This window comes from Anomalospiza imberbis, chromosome 3, assembly GCF_031753505.1.
Source record: "Anomalospiza imberbis isolate Cuckoo-Finch-1a 21T00152 chromosome 3, ASM3175350v1, whole genome shotgun sequence".
In the NCBI taxonomy this organism is placed as follows: Eukaryota; Metazoa; Chordata; class Aves; order Passeriformes; family Viduidae; genus Anomalospiza; species Anomalospiza imberbis.
Genome location: NC_089683.1, coordinates 62,381,103 through 62,398,409, shown reverse-complemented (window position 1 = coordinate 62,398,409; position 17,307 = coordinate 62,381,103). Strand labels below are relative to the sequence as shown.

At 43.0% G+C, this 17,307-nt stretch overlaps 1 protein-coding gene across 9 annotated transcripts in view; it reads right to left on the bottom strand.

Moving 5' to 3' along the window:
- The window catches only part of HIVEP2 (HIVEP zinc finger 2), a 137,369-nt gene that overhangs the window by 85,953 nt on the left and 34,109 nt on the right, over positions 1 to 17,307 (bottom strand). The gene's annotated exons all lie outside the window — the stretch shown is intronic.

Sequence of the window (17,307 nt, the reverse complement as noted above, 5' to 3'; positions counted from 1 at the left end):
AAAGGTAGAGTTATTGCAACATGCAAAACCACGTACCGTGCACCCGCTTTGAGCAGGGGCTAGAAAGAGGATCCCCAGAAATCCCTTTGAGCCTAAAATTATTCTGCAATTCTGTGCAGCTGGATTTTTTGGCATTAAAAACATAATCCTCTAAATTAACCAATCAACTGATAATCCTACAATACTCCTGCCCCCTTCAACAGTTTCAGGATCCTTCTCATGCCCAGACAGCAACAAAACTTAGTAGGCTATAACTGAGCCTACTAACACCGCTGAGCATGAAACACTGACTGTGCATTTCTGGCAATATCAAAATCTTTAATTTTTAAAATATTTTATTTTAACATCCAACCCCCCTTTTTGAAAGCAATTTTGGTGCTTACGAACTCCAAAGTTTATTTTTTATTGCACATTTAGAATCTAAATATAGGAAAATATTTTATGACTCTGATGCCTATTTCATTGACACACTTTTGAAAAGCATTACCTAGCCAAACAAACACTCAAGGATTTATAGTGTTTACCCTGTAAAGCAGGAGAAGGAATTGTCTCAGTCTATGAACTTCTACCTCACTTTCTTCATCTGTGATAACATTATTAAAAATAACACCAAAAATTATTTTTAGCACAACTGTTTCATAAAGCCCTCATGTTTCTCTCATGCATCCATATGCTGCCAGTGCACATGGCCTAATTTAACAGCCCTAAGAAGAAATATTGGTGCCCTCTAGCTGATTTTCCTCACCAATTTCACACAGACACCGAGCAGCAGTTTCTCTTTTCTCCTGACATTCCTGGGTCTTTCACTGGTGCCTCCAAAATGCAGTGCCCTGGAATAAAATGAGCCACTTCCTACAGAAGATACAGGAATCAAAACACTCAAATCCCTTAGTGCTCTCAAATGTAGGAGCTCTTTAAATAGCATAAATGCAGTGAAAAACAAGAGAGGTATAACTGTGTTCAATACCACCTTACCAAGAACCGGTGAAGCACATAAATATACTTTGTAGCAAGTCTGCACATTCCATGGGAAAATACAACCTGCAATTTTGCATGAAAAATAGGAAGCCCCTCACCCATTCAGAAGTAGTGCAATTCCCCTCCATCAGGAGCCTTCAAAAAGCTTGTAAGCCTTTCATTATGTTCTGCCACACATTCTGAAGTTAGTTGGTGATGGATCAGACAATTTCACAGCTCAGAGCCCAGGACCTCCCTTTTGCTATCACACAAGCCTTGGCGAGCAGGGAGAGCTTTCCTCACCTTTCACTCTGATGTCTGTCAAAGGGACAGACTCCCCGTTCCACCCTCCCATCCCCTCTTCCTCCAGCCCCTCTCCTGGAGGCTGTATTGGGTACCACTGAGGTACAGGGCCTCATCACCTTATAGCTGCATGTCCCTGTCCAGCAGGGACACGGCTGGAGCACATCTCCAAAGCTGGGAAAGCCACGAGGCAGGGATGCTAACACATACTTTGAACACCATCTCCAGTGTGACAGGTGACGTCAACAAAACAGTGTCCAAATCCCAAAGAGGAGATCTCTCCTGGTTGGAGGAAAAACCCTGCTGAATAAGAGCTGTCTCAGGAAATGCTGAGCCTGAGGTGGCAGGCAGCTGCCTGGCAGCTGCCAGAACAGCTCTTTGGCACCTTTGAGTGAGTGCATCTGCTCTAAGCCACACCAGCAGCCACCAGCTGCCCAATGGATGCAGGAGAACAGGAGTCTGTGTGGAAAGCAGGGTTAAAGTTCTGTTCTCTTCATCCTTGTCCAGCTAAAAGAGGCAGAGGTTGGCTGGAGCTGGCTGTCTCTGTGCATTTAATTAAAGCCATAAACCTCTGTGGAGAACTCTGGATGGCCCTATTAACCATTAATCAAATTAAACATAGAAGGGAGATCAGGATTTGAAGCTCAAAATAAATACTGTGACACAGACTAACTTTTAAGGTTGCCTTCATAATCCTCAAAAGGTCCATTTAAACCTTGATTGGGAAAAAGGAAGCTGCAGCACATACTGTGTATTTCTGTGTTTGAACAGCAACTGTAAAGCAGAAACTGCTTAAATGTGTGGGAAGCATCAGGCTGATCCTGCAATTTCCAGCTATCTTTAGAAAGTTAACTTCCCATGTGCTATCTGCCTGTTGGAAGACAGAATGGGTTAATCACAGTGGCTAGGCATTTTGGAAGGGTCCTAGGGCTCCATTTCTCTAGCACCTTACTACAACATTCCAGCTAATGCTCCTTTCGCATACATCTCTAGGAAAAGGATACTACAGACTCAGTCAACACTCATTAAGCGGTTGTAATCCAAATCTCTACATCAATTAAAAGATGAAGGGCTTATTTGAACATGGAACAGTCAAAACCCTTTGTTCACATAAAAGAGGCATTTTACACCATTTGGAAAGTGAAATTTTTGGCACATTTCATTTTTTGGCTTGCTTGGGGTTTTTTTGGGTTTTTTTTTGTTTGTTTGTTTGTTTGTTTCTCAACCAGCTGTTGGTTCTGCTAGTTCTCATGTAGGAGACCTAGAACAAGGCTGGTTTGTGCAACTTCTTTTCTGGAAGGCAACAGACTTTTCAAAAACCTGATTTCTTGAAACATAAAAGAACCCAGCAAACATTTCAAGAGAATACATACAGATCTGGTAATATGACAGATGGGCAGTGAAGGTGGTATCTCCAGGATAAAAGGAGATATGGTGGAAAAATTAGGATCTGGCAGGAGCAGCTTTTGCTTTTTACAGTAATAAAAATGTTGCATTTCAATACAGAGAAAATATAATGAAAACAGGTGAAGGACAGAACAGGAATCATGGTTACAGTCGTAACTAAGTATACCCATTTAAGTAAGTCTTAAAGAGTGTAGAGATGTCCTGTTATCTCAAAACTTCATTATAATTTTAAAAATGCTGTGTTTGAAGTAGGAAGCTGATGAATTATCCCTTACTGGCCCAGGAGCGTCCAATTTTGAATAAACATTAATGTAGTGTAGGAATATTGTTTATGAAAAGAGACTATGAGATTTCCAGACAGGAAGAGAACACCTTACATTAGCAAATTTTTATTTGAAATGTCGATGATTTTTGAAACAAGGGGCAATATTAGAAAATACTGGCTCAGTGAGGATGGGATAGTATGGTGCATTTAGTCACCATATCATACAACATTAGGTAAACCAGGACACTGATGTCAGAAACATAAATATAGTTCATGCTATTCTCAGTCTGTCTGCCCATCAATGACTTTCTCTCACTGCTAGCATTGGTAAAACAGGTAATATTGATTATAAATGAAAAAAAAATTAAAATATTATAAAAGCACAGGTGTCTGAGACTACATATTGATTTTTCTTTATTTGGAAGGACTCTGATACCTCTCCTTGCATTCAAGTACCCCTGAAGAAATCTAAGGTGAGTAACAATGGATGATGGTGGTGGGTAGCATAATTAACAGTAAATTACAGAGTTTATATCAAAGTTCTAAAGCAAACCAACCATAAAACTAAAGAAAGCTATTGCCTGAGCACCTGAAACTGAGTTTTCTTGAAATAAGAAACTAGCATTTGATAGCAATAGCCTTGTCTGTGTACAACCCTATTCCAAGATTAATAACTAAAAATACTTTAAGATCTATTCTTTACCAAAATTCCTTTTAAGTATTTCTAGAATATGGTGATAAAAAACAATAGTAGTCTCAGTGGTTTGTTCACGTCATATGTATGCCACTTGACTTGAAGGGACCAAATAACATTAATCATCAAAACATGACAGATTTATTCTATATATTATTCTACAGTGACTACACTGGTGGACAAGGAAAGAGAAACTGATGTCATTATCTTGCCTTCTTTAAGGTCCCTGATACAGTCTCACACAACATCTCTGTCTCTCTATTCGGGGAGATAAGGATTTGATGGCTGGGCCATTCAATAGAAAGGGAACTGGCTGGATGGCCATACCCAGAGAGTTGCAGTCAACCTCTCAATGTCCAAATGGATCTGCATCAAGTAGTGTTCCTCGTGGAACCTTACTGGGACTAATTCTGCTCAATGTCTTAATTAATGACACAGTGGAATTGAGTACACCCTTAGCAAGTTGGCAGGGGACACCAAGCTCAGCGGTGCAATTGACAAACTTGGTGGAAGGGATGCCATCTCTAGGGACCTTAATAGGCTTGAGAAGTAGGCCAGTGTGAACCTCATTAAATTCAACATGGCCAAGACCAAGGACCTGCACACAGTCTGGGGCAACCCCCAGTATCGGGACAGACAGGGAGCGAAAGGTTTGAAAGCAACCCTCTGGAGGACTTGGAGGTACTGTGTGCTGGGTTGATTTGACAGGACACTAGCTGCCCACCACAGCTGCCCTGTCCCTCCCTTCCTCAAATGGACAGGGGAGAACAAACACAAAAGAGATGAGGATGGGGGAGATCACTTACCACTTACCATTACAGACAAAACAGATTTGATATGGGCAAAGAAGTTTATTGTCTTGCCAAAAAATTCAGAGTAGAATAATGAGAAATAAAACCAAACCTTAAAAAAATTTCCCCTCACCCTTCCCTTCTTGCCAAGCTTAACTTCACTCCAGACTTCCTACCTCCTCTCTGTCAGTAGTGCAGAGGAATGGAAAATGAGGTTGTGTTCACTGCCACTCCTTCCTCCTCAGGGGGTCACAGCCTCTTTCAGGCATCCCAATGCTCCAGTGTGGGGTCCTCTACGGGCTGCAGGTGGGTGTCTGATCCTCTCTGGGCTGCAGGGACACAGCTGCCTCACCATGGTCTGCACCCCAGGCTGCAGAGGAATCTGCGCTCTGGTGCCTAAAGCACCTCCTGTCCCTCCTTCTTCACAGGCCTTGGTGTCTGCACAGCTGTTGCTCTCACGTGTTCTCACCCTGCTCTTCTCTGGATACAATTGCTGTTGTGCAGGAACTTTTTTTTTTCCTTCTTAAATCTGTAATTGCAGAGATGTCACCTCTGCTGCTGATGGGCCCAGTCTTGGCCAGGGGCACGTCCATCTTGGAGCCAGCTGACATCGGCTCCATTAAACACAGGAGAAGCTTCTAGTAGCTTCTCACAGAAGCCACAAGTAGTAGTTCCCTGTAGTTCCCTGGTACCAAAACCTTGCTACACAAACCCATTACACTGTTAGATGAAAAATTAGCTATGACCCAGCAATGTGCACTTGGAGCACAAAAAAGCAACTGCATCCTGAGCTGCATCAAAAGCAGTGTGGCCAGCAGGTCAAAGGACATAATTCTGTCCCTTTACAGGGCTCCTGTGAGACCCCACCTAGATATATGCAGGTCTGGTGACAACGACAAGTCAAACCCAGACCTGTTGGAGTGGATCCAGAAAGGGCCACAAATATGATTAGAAAGCTGGAGCACCTCTCCTGTGAAGCCAGGCTGTGAGACTTGGGGATATTCAGCCTGAAGAAGAAAGCTCTGGGGAGACCTTACAGCAACCTTCCAGTACCTACAGGGGACCTATAAGAGAGGGACTTCTTACCAGGGCCTGAAGTGATAGGACAAGGGGCAACACTTTTGAACTGAAAGAGGGTAGGTTTAGCTTAGATATAAAGAAAAAAATCTTTATTGTGAGGATGGTGAAGCACATAAATAGGTTTCCCAGAGAAGATGTGGATGCCCCTTCCCTGAAAGTGTTCAATGCCAGATTGGATGGGTGTCTGTGCAATCTGGTTTACTGGAAGGTGCCTCAGCCCATGGCAGGGAGCTTGGAATTCTATAATCTTTAAAGGTCCCTTTCAACCCAAACCATTCTGTGACTATGTAATTCCAGTGCAGAAAACTAGGAGTGCCATAGAGATACTGTAAAGCAAACATAGAAACAGTGACTGCAAAGAGCCTATTCTGAAATTACATTTATTTCACTTTGATGTTTTATTGCAAATCAGTAAAACCAATCTTCATCCACAGGTACTGCCAATAAAAAATTAATTCAGAATGTATACCCACTTCAAACCCCATCTGGAAAGGGAAACACAGAGTGACTAGGGGTCACCAAAACTGGGGAGTGGAAAAGGGCCGCATAGGAAACTCCGCTGTCTTCACTTTCTCCATCCCTGAGCACTGTGATAACCTAAGATCGTATTTAAGTGTTAATGACCTCACATGCACACGATCTGACCTGCCCTTGAGGATGAAGTTTCATGCTTCAGTGAGGTCAGTCCAGTGGTAAGCTGCCACCCAAGAGGGGAGGATGTCACTTTGCTTCTTCCTCTCAATGCCAGCTATGTGCTCCTGCCAGCTCTAGAGTTTGCCTGTGCCCATGGGGAGCCAATCCAAGGTGCTCACCCATCAGAAATCCCCGGCCATCCAACAGCTCACTGCCTGCCCAGCTGTCCAAATCAGCCCAGTGTGGGCTGCAGAGGGCAGGTAGCAGAAGCAGCCCCTCAGGAACATGAAACCACAGCCAGGACAGGAGGAAACCTTTCCTCAATCTCCAACCATCTGCCCACTGGCTTCCAGCTTTGACAGCACTGGAGAATCTAGGCCAAGGAAAAGAAAAGCTGACTTCTCAAAGTTGAGAGGCACTTCAGACATTGAAGCAGACAACTTCAGCAGGGACCATCAGAAAGAGCCAGCAGGGCCTTGAAGGAACTGCAGGGGGAAGAAAGGAGAATGTCCAAACCACACTATGCAAAGGAGAGAGACCCAGCTTGGCTGGTCCCTGCCACCAGTACCTGCCAAAAGGGGAGATCACCCCAGAAGGTGTATTCAGCTCTGCGCTGATTTGCTTACTAGGCCCGTTGAAACCCAAGTATGCCCAATGTTTCAGAAATGCCCATTTGTGATATTTTTCAAAACCTTTGTCCATTTCTTCCCTTTCTGGCAAACAGCACAGATTAAATCCATGAGTAGTTTTCTCTAAAAGAGGTGGTTTCTTTCCCTCTTGAGAGGTTTTTCATATTGCTCAACAATCAAGGAAACACAAGGATCAAACTCATTAAGCATTCTTAAAAACTCAATTTATTAAAAAAAGTACAATTACCAAATCACATTGCTTCATCTTTTATATTTTTTAAACAACACAGAAAAAAAGTATGACATCTCATACAGACTCTACAGGGATTCTCCTCAAAAGACAGTTTCACTTGTTAGTTATACCCAAATTCCTCTCTTCCTGGACACCCTCAAACCAGCAGCTATTATCTCTTATCTCTGGAATATGTTAAACTATGAAAAAAGTATTGTCTTGCCAACTTGGCAGAAGAAGAGGGGAGATAGCTCTCCTTGCTCTTATGGGAATGCCTACTGAAATGAAAGTTTTTGGGTTGCTACAGTTTACGCACTGATTAATATGACTTCTATTACTAACATCTCCTTTTCCTATGAAAAGTTCAAAAGTTCAGTTAGCAACAATCTGATGTCTTAGCTTGCTACACAAGCCTCTGGGTCATTTAATCAAGAAATTAGATTTCTACAATGCATAGCAGTACACTCACTGCAGTCAGACTAGGAACTGTTGCTAATTAACAAAAATGCCAACATACAATTATTTATTATATTAATTAATTAAAACATATATAAGCAGCCTATCTGTAAGAAGTTAGATGCAATCTCTAACAGACTTCCTGCTGATGTGCTGCCAGTTTCTCGGTGCAACTGTGGCAATTCCTAATTAAATAAATAATTTACCCTGGAAGATTTCATTGAGTGCCAGACACAAGCACCAGGGCTGGGTGAAAATAAATCACTGTCGGCAGCATGCCAGTACTCATTCCTAAAATCTATGGAAAACGGCTACTTCCCTACAGCAAACATTTTGCATAACCATTCTGCACAGTTTAATTGATCTCTGCAGTAGCATGATAGTAAAACCTCCTCCATTTCCGTGTATTTTAAGACAGTACTTCATGTTCTTTTGATTTCATTCTCTTCACATTTGCTGGCTTTTTGCATCAGTTGTGCAGCTTCTCATACAGAATCATCTTTTAAAAAATTTATTTATTTAGGGTCAAAGTCATCCTCAATACCAACTCTTGGTATGATGCTGACCCAAATCCATCCGTTTAAGTCAACATGTTAATGTTCTGAGTCTATCACCATCCCCTGCTTTGATTTCTACCATATTCTTATCAAACTCAAGCTACTTCCTTCTCTACTAATGCCCTCTTATCAGTGTACATAAACCCTGCTTTTAATGTTTTACATTTACTATTCTACACTGCTATTTAGGCATTTCATAACCACAGAAAAAATTAGGAAAATTCCCACTTTGTGCTGTGATGTCAATCTATTTTAAAACCTATTGCAAGATATCACAACAAATATTATGGTGTGACTTCAATACCTGACAGCAGTGTAAACATCAGCAAGTTTTCCTGGGTAATCACAGGCATCTCAATTATCCAGATATTGTCTCAGCAAAAGGGCAGCCTGACTTACTGTATGGTCAATGACTTTCTATGCATTAGTAATTTTAGAAAACCTAGACAGGAAAAAGAGTCCTTGGTTGCTCCTTCACAGAAAATTTCTCTATACATTTTTGTGGCGAATTTATTGTTCCTTTTCAGAAGATTTTAGGCATTCTGAGGGGTCTGTGCTCACCACTGCCTGCCCCACACACCAGATCCAAAAGTTAAGCTCCTGGTCTCTCTGCCAGGTCAGGTTTCAGTTGCTATTCCCCAGTCTTTCAGAGAATTTGTTTTTTTTCTTGCAAATTCTGGCAGTCAGCAATGCAATGCAACGTTTCTAAGATAAAAAACCCACTGGCATTTCAAGAAAAAGCCAACCACCTTGATGGGGCTGCTCCCCTGAGGAAACAATGAAGGGAACACATTCTCTGCATACACTTTGCCCTAAGGCACATAACTTCCCAAGTGCCTCCAGTGTTTCACAGCTCCCAAAACTCTGTTCGACCACCTACCCACTTTTTGGCCAACTGGCTGACCCAGAAAAGCAGCAGAGAAGCAGCAGCCACTGCAGGGAAGAAGAAGCAAGCACAGCTTGCAAAGCAGCACCGCGTGGGAAGGAGATGCTCGCTGGGCACAAAGAGGGTCAGCTACAGCTTGCCCTGGAATGAGCAATGCAACAAGGGTCAGACCACAGAGGTCATGAGAAGAATGGACAGGGAAGAAAGAGCACACCAAGGGAAAGAGCTTTCTTCTTCTACTGCAGTTAACTCCCCTAAATTTCCTCCCTCCTCCTGGTTCCCCAGTTTCCAAAAATAACCTATACAAAGGAAAAAACCGCAGAGGCAGGGAGCCTTAAAAGAGCTTCAGCTGGAAAATACAAAAAGGTGGCAAGGGAATTTATTTAAAAGAAAAAAGCCCAAGAAAAAAGAGACATGCTCTTTTTGGAAAAGAACAGTGACATCTTTTAGTGTGAAGCCATTTCAGCAGGGATGTAGGTCAACAGCTGAAACCAGCACCTGTGGGGTCTCGGGTCCTGGGGCTGGATTGGGCAGCCAGAGGGGCCTGGGGGTTGTTTGGCCTCTCCTCAGGAAGCTGGAGAAAGCTTGGGCTGGTTTTGGTCCCTTCTGCCCTCACATGCTGCAGCTCAGCAAATGGTTCCACTTTAGGCAGCCACACATTTCATGTTTCTGGTATCAGAAGATGCTTGACATTTGGCCTTAAAAGTAAAGGCACCTTGATGTGGAAAAGATCTCTTAATGACTAAGAGAGCCAAGAGCAAATATTTGCACCCAAAGAATTCAGTTCCTCCCACATCAAAGCAACCTCCGAGAAAACTGATTATAAACAAATTAAAAAACAACTAGCATGCCTATCAAAAATAATTGTTTTGCTGCTGGCAAAGAATTAAAGACTCAGAGGGCCTGAAACAAACACTGAGGGTTAAATTTGATTTCTAATTGCTAGACTGGACACCAAGGTGAGAGAGAGGGGAAAAAACTCCTGTTGTGCAGAAATGGTTGTCCTGTTCACATGGCATCTGTGGGAAGGATGTGTTCCTCTAACAACTGAGAAGTTAATTCAGGTACAGGCTGAGAGATTTAGGGTTACGCAAACATCAGCCATCACAATTTCCACATCACACTGGCTTTGATTTCAGGTGTATTACAGCACTCCAAAGCCACATGCAATTTTTTTGTCTCTGCTTTTCAGCCCTGATTAAAATAAGCAAGTATCAGCACATCTCTGCATCACTACAGTGAGAAACAGGAACATCCCTACTCACTCCACCAAAAGCAGAAAACTGCTCACTGTCAAAAGGTCTGTTTTCACCAACATCTCCTTCTTGTGCCTTTCACCACTTGCTTTCTCTATAACAGGAAAAATTATTAAGGTCTCCAGGTCTCTCCTGTCCCCATGCTTTTAACATGAAATACTACCACATACTGCAGAGTATCTCAGAGATGAGTGTCCAGAGAACCATTCCTCTTCCTGTAGAACAAACCCACTGTTTTGAATGAATATTTCTCTACCTCTGCAGACATTTGTTATCTTCTTGCATTTCAGCAGTGACATTCCAAAAAGTCTGGAGAAAATTGGTAGCTGGCTCTAAAGAGGAATTCTAGACTGATGCCTCAAGCTCAGCCCTCAGGTGTTGCATGGCCACTGTGGTGGTCAGCCAGGGTTTGAGCCTCAGCCTCGCACACACTGGTACCACTGCCCACAAAACAATTTCAGAGAGAGGATGTTTCTCACCTTGGTTCTCAAGAAAAGTTTAAAAATATGAAGCAAATACCACCTAAGTCTTTAGAAAAGAAGAAGAAATGGCAGAAATTATTTGGAGGTTTGGAGCTTTGGATAGGGTTTAAATCTCATAATTTCTGATCTCTTTCTTTCCTTTTGTGCTTAAGTAACCATTTTCAAATGACACAGCTAGTGATGTCAATGAGTTGTTCCACGGCAATCTTCTTCAGACTCCTATCAAGATGGAAGTCACCACAATCTCAGAAAACATCCCCTGGCAAGCGATGGCACTAAGTGGGCCAAGCCATGCGTCCTTCAGAGAAGTAGCAAAGCTGTTGAGAGAGCGGCATTTTTAGGAGTGAAGTTTAGGAGAGTGGGAAGAAGACAGCTTCACACAGCCTTAGCTGTTTTTCCCAGCAGAGCAGAGCTTGAGAAGGAAAAACACCACAAGCCTCTCATCTTCTCTGGCTTGCCACAAAACAGGGGTGTATTTTTCAGAAGGATCCTCTGAGTCTGACACCAAACTTAGCTCAACTGACATGAAATGTTAATGTTTAGGAACAAGGTAGGTGGAGAGGAGGAGGAAAAAAAACATTCATTATTTGATGCAGAATTCATTCAGAAGCTTCTTTTGCACAGCTAGAACTAAAATTTCCATTCAGCTCTTTATTTCTGGTAGCCTAGATAGCTTGAACAACTGGAAGAGGGATCTAGACGGAGCCCTTACCCCTGCCTGCATGGCAACAGCCCTTCCTCAGATACCTTCAGAGAGAAGCAGGCACATTTTTATGACTGTGAGTCTTCAGATGCAGCATGAGCAATTTTTCTTGGGGATGCTCATCCTGGCTTTAGGCTTCCAGACATGGTGCACACAAAAGATCTGTCTCCAACCACCCTTTCTGGTGCCTGCAGCAGCCTCCCAGTATGACCCTACTGCTCCTCACCAGCCCCCAAAACCTTGATAAGAAAAGGTCACAAGCTCTTGGTGCTACAAACTTAGCAACTACAATTTAAAATGGGCTGGACCACAGTATGAAATTCATCCATGTATTTTATGTATTTTCTCCTCTTCATGTCAACCTGAATTCTCCTCCCACTTTGTGTATTTTAATTTTCTTGCTCTGTTTTTTGTTTGGTTTGGTTTTGTCTACATTACATCTGAAAAACAGCTTTTCCCTCATAGGCACCAGGGGAGCATCTCTTTCCTTTGCTGTGCTCTTCCCAGCCCCATTTTTTCTCCGATCACCCTTCTGCCTTTGCTCTGTTTCCTTACTCTTCCCATACTCGATTTCTCCCCTCCTTTTCTTCTTTCTTTGATGTTCCTCTTGGTGCTTTCTCCTCATCCTTCCCGCCAAGCTGACTGAGGCACTCCCCTGGTAAGGGGCTGCCAAATAGCAGCTGGGCTGCTTGCAGGGTTATATATCAGGTAGGGACACCTACAAAGGAATCCTTTGGCTCTCTTGCTACATTGTTGGCTGGAGTGATTCCTCCTCTTCATTTTAGGGTTGCATACACAGTTCCTTTGTCAAAACACAAGAAAAATTAACGTGCAACATAATTTGGGAAGGATATGCCAGTATTTGATGAGCTACATTTGCTTCCTTGTTTTGGGGGGCTGTGCAGAAATCTGAAGCCACAACAACAACAGCAAAATTGTGAGGATGTCAAGTGCAGCATTAGCAAGGGACCTGGTCTTACCAGTGCTGCTCTCCCTAAGAAAGAGAACATTTTAAAATGACACCTTCTTACTTTGCAGCTTTACTGCCTGGAGGGTGAAATCCACCCCTTTGTGGAATGCTGAGACAGGATCGCTTCAGTGCTATTTATTCCCTTAGGAAAGATTTACCCACATAGCACTGGTCTCCTGAAGAGGGTGAAATTTCCTCCAAGCAGAATCTCAAACTCAAGGTTACCACTGCAATGGAAGCGAGGCTTGTTTTTAAGAAAAAATTTATTCCTGCTGGTATTTAACAACAAACAAACAAAAACCCCAAACCAAATTTACAAAAAAGGAAGAAAAGAATACAGATTAAAAGAGAGATTATTTTTATACCTCCTCTCCTTTTGCACAGTATAACCACAGTTGGAAGTTGGTGAACTGCTTTCTTCTTGTACAGCAACTTCCAGCTGCAGAGCTATATTCATCCCCCAGTTAGACAGAGAAACCTTGCTGAATTCTCTAGGCTAGATGCACTGGTATGTTCGGGCTGCTTTGCCTGTTTTAGCAATACAGAGCAGCTGTAAATCCAGTTTAACTTGCCACTTCTGTCAGCTGTACCATGCCAGATTAGCACTGCTGTTAGCCTCACAAATATCAACATCTGGAGGTTCTCCTACTGCCCAGTCTGACTTTAAACCTTGCAAATCTGCAATTCATCCACCCATCAGCACAGCTGGCAGGATCAACCTGAGGTAGTTCTTTACTCTGAGCAAAATCAATTTATCACAATCTCCCATCCTACATTCCTGTAGTCAACCAAGCAGATCAAACAAAATTCACGTAATGATCAGCTCTCAGTTAGTCCCTGGACAATTGCCCAGTTGTTCTGGAGGGTGACTCTTGACCCTCTCTGGGAGCAGGTGCCTTTCTTGTGCAGGTCTGTGAATCCAAGTCAGCTGGGAAAATGAAATACACCATTTCTTTGTACTTTTATATTTATTTGGATGTCAGGAAACAGAGCTAAGTCTTGTTTCCTGCTCCTTAGCCAGGGGAGGTAGGAGAAACTGGAAGTAGATGTAGAGAAAGGCAGAAAGAGGGCACATCAAAAGGATCAAGGAAAATAATAACAATAATAAAAAAACCTACCAAACAAACAAAAACCAACCAACCACCCACTGCTTCACTCTGCTCTGTAAAGCAGTACATCTTGGAAACAATATGTCCCTCCACCCCCATCCCAAGTCTTTCTCTCTAGGGATATATAACCATCTCAGGGATTAATATCATTTTCTTGCAACATTCAAGTGCTGCTGCATTTACAGTCTTATAAAAAAAACCCTCAAAAACCCCAGCTTCTTCATTTGCTTTTTGCCTGAGAAACATGTATGTAAAGAAGAATCAGAGAGAATGGGGGGCTGGGGGGTGGAGCAGGTGTATTCATGTCACTTTCATTTTCTAAGAACAAAGGCTTTTCTTTATATATAAATAAGTTAATGGGAAAAATTTAGGTGCATTTTATTTTTGCCCAGCTCAGTCCCAACCCCTCACTCTGAATGCATTAATACATCCACCTTCAGCACAGTCGGGCCTTCCGTGTTGCCATGGAACTGAAACCTTTGCAGTTTGGATGGCGATGTACTTATGCTGTATTTATGCTTTGGAAGCATACTGTTCTTACACTTCCTATAACAGAAGCAGAATCACTGCATAGCATTAACTCCCTTAGTATTTAAGGCATTCAATGTCTTTTTTGCCTGCTCGTCTTCACACGGAGTTTGCTTTTTCTATCTTGCCACATGCAAATGAAACACATTTGACATAGCTATTCTCGTCTTCATGAACTCAAGAGCTCACACGCTGAGCACATTGTAGAAGGGCCACAAGACTATGGTCTTTCCCTCTTTAATAGGAGGCTGCTATCAGGCCTGCAGCAGCCGAGACAAGGGCTGCAGAAAGCATAAATGTATGAATTATGTGTGGATACAGAAAAGTATTATCTTTCAAGGTGGCATTTAATCAGACTTTTTAAACCGAATAAGCCTATGTGTTGCTAATGTTCTTGATGCTCCTGAATATTCTTTTGCACCTATTTGTCTGAATAAACAAATTACACTATAAAGATCCTGCAGTAGGGACCAAATCTTTCAATACCTTTCTTTAATAACCTAGGCTGGTGGAATATCAGTGGTGAGCACAGCTTTGGGCACTTCAGTTAGAGAAAAAAAGTCAGTACAATTCTGTGTCATCCTAAAGTTTCAGCCTACAGTGATTATCTTCAGCAGATCTCAGCCTTCTGCCAAAGCTTCTGAAAATGCCTGCACACGAATTGCAAATACATAGATTTTTATGTTCAAAGCAAAAGCAGAGTACAAAAATATCCAAGTTAATTATAAAAAAAGATTACCATAGTAAATAAATAAACAAACAAACAAATAGCCATTCATGTATGTAAACATTGGATCTGTACCTGCAGAAACAACTGGAAGCCAGTCCAGGGTCTGAAGCCAGCTTGAGGCTTTTTTTGTCCCAAGTTAAATATTTGCATAGTATTAAGCTTAAAATTAAAGCATTTGCTGAAGAAACTTGCTGACTTGTGTATATGGAAAAACAAGAGGGAATTTACTGTCCCTGCACACTGGGGCAGATTCTTGGGATGCCTTCTCCTTCCCATGAATTCCTGGACAGCAGAGAGACAGACAGACTACCGACGGGGGAATTCCCCTCTTGGCTTCCGCAGGATTTTGTGCGCAGGCTGGACAGAGAGGCAATAACCCAGGTAGTGACTTTATGAAGGCAGCATTTGTTGCTTTGGTGCCTGCCCCTCGACCACCTGGTAACACTCCTTCCTTTTAGCATTGTCCCCAGCTCAGAAAAGCCCCATTCACCCAGCATCTCCACCCGTGCAGGTTTGACCGGTCCCTGTGCTGCTCCCAGCTCCCCCATTTCTGGCGGCTGGGCCAGCATGCCGGGCTGCTGGCAGGCTCCAGCCACTCACTGCCCCAGGGACATGGGCTGGGGGCTGCTCACAGAGGGGCTTTCTGAGGCAGGGTTGGCTCCTGGCGCCCACTTGCCAAAATAAGGCACAAAAGCACTGCTGTCTGGGCCAGAGCAAGGCAGCTGATTCCCTGTCCCTAGGTGCTAGTGGGTGCACACGAGTCCCTGTGAGTGCCTGTGTTTTCGGGTACCCCCTTCTGCCCTCCACAGAGGCACAGCTGTGCTGGCAGCATAATCTCCCTCTCCTCCTTCCATCATCAGCACACATCTGACAGTCACACGTCCCCATCGCTGCGTCCATTACCGCGAGTTTATGTAAGGCTCTCACCATCACTTTTCTAGTTACAGAAAAATGTATATTGAGCTGTGATGAAAGGCCAGCGCAACGTCAAGAAAATTAAAAGGACTCCAGAGACTGATTAGAGTCAAAAAGGAAAGGATTTATGATGGTTAATAAAGTGAAACCTGCCAGAGTCCTGCTTATTCTTTCCAACTGCAGGTAATCAGATCTTAAAGGAAAAATTATTAAGGTGTAAAATATTAAGGGTATTACGATCACCTCTGAAGGAAAACCTATGTGTTGCTGTGAAGCGCCTGGCCTGAAGAGAGTCAGGCTCACTGTGGCACCTACACTGACCCCAAGGAAGAGAGGAAAAGGAGATACATCACCTGCCCTGTGCCTTGGGTTAGCAGCAAGGACCTCAGTACCAATCATGTATGTCACCTGAACAGCCCCAGTGGGTCCACCTGGCACTTGCCACTCTGCAGGTAGTAGCTGGAACAGAGCTAGGACTTCCACAGACCACGGAGCACTATGCCACGCCTCCATAACAAGCATGAGGGAAGAAAAGCTTCCCCCGCTTTTGGCACTTCACATACGCAAGGGAAAAGGACAAAGCAAAGAAGGAAGCTCTTGCCTCTCCCAGTCTGGCGTCACATAGGCACCTTCTACTGAAGAATATAATCAACCTGGATACCATAGGACTACTCTGAAACTTGATTTGAAAGTTTTATAATCCAATGTGCCTAAAAGTTAACATAATTTTACAAGACACTGGAACAAGTTGCCCAAAGCAGCTGTGGGTGTCCCATCCCTGGAAGTGTTCCAGGCCAGGCTGGATGGTGCTCTGAGCAACCTGGTCTAGTGGAAAGCATCCCTGCCCATGGCAGGGTTGTTGGAACTAGACAGTCTTTAAAAGTCCTTTCCAACTGAAGCTGTTCTATGATTCTAAGAAGTTAATGATTTTCCACATTGAAATAACACTGAGAAAAGGCAAATCAAAGTGGAGGGCCAAAGTTTAAAAAAACTATTGGGAATTTTCTATCAATATCTAAATTACATGCACTTTATTGGACCTCAAGTTTTCATTTTTCTACTGCTTAATAATCACAAATATGTTATATATACCCTTTTCATTTTGTCATTCTTTCACTATATTACATCAAATTTAATTTCCTGTGGAAGTGTGTAATCTTTTCAGCTGTCACTGTCTCAGAAGCTTTTCTGTAATAAGCAGAGCCTCGTCCTCTGGCAGGTCAAACTTTTATGAGCTGTGCTTCTGCAGATTAGCTTCCTGAAATGTTTGCAATGCTATATGAGAACCAGCAAAAGAGGAGAACCAAAATAACACCCAAAAGGAAAAATAAACACTAAAACCTTCACTTCCTTCTGACTCCTGTGTTCACTGGTCAAAGGAAATTTTATTTTGATGTGTGTAGATGGCAAATCCATGAAGGTTATTGCAGCATATCAGAAGCTTCACGAGGTGCGAGACACAGTCTCCCTTGCCCTAGAGCTCATTAAAAGTACAGCTATGAGATGGCTGCTCACTCTTTGTGCTGGGGAACATGGAGATCTGCAAGCAGTCACCACTCTGACAGCTGCCTCTCCCCACCACCTGCCCTTGACATTCCGAGAGGTCTCCAAAAACCACATTCCACCAGAAAAGTGAAAATGTCAACCAAGATGCATTCATGCTTTTCATGATGAGATACCTGTGATGGCAGGAAAGCAGACCAGCTGGTCTGCTGGGTCCTTTC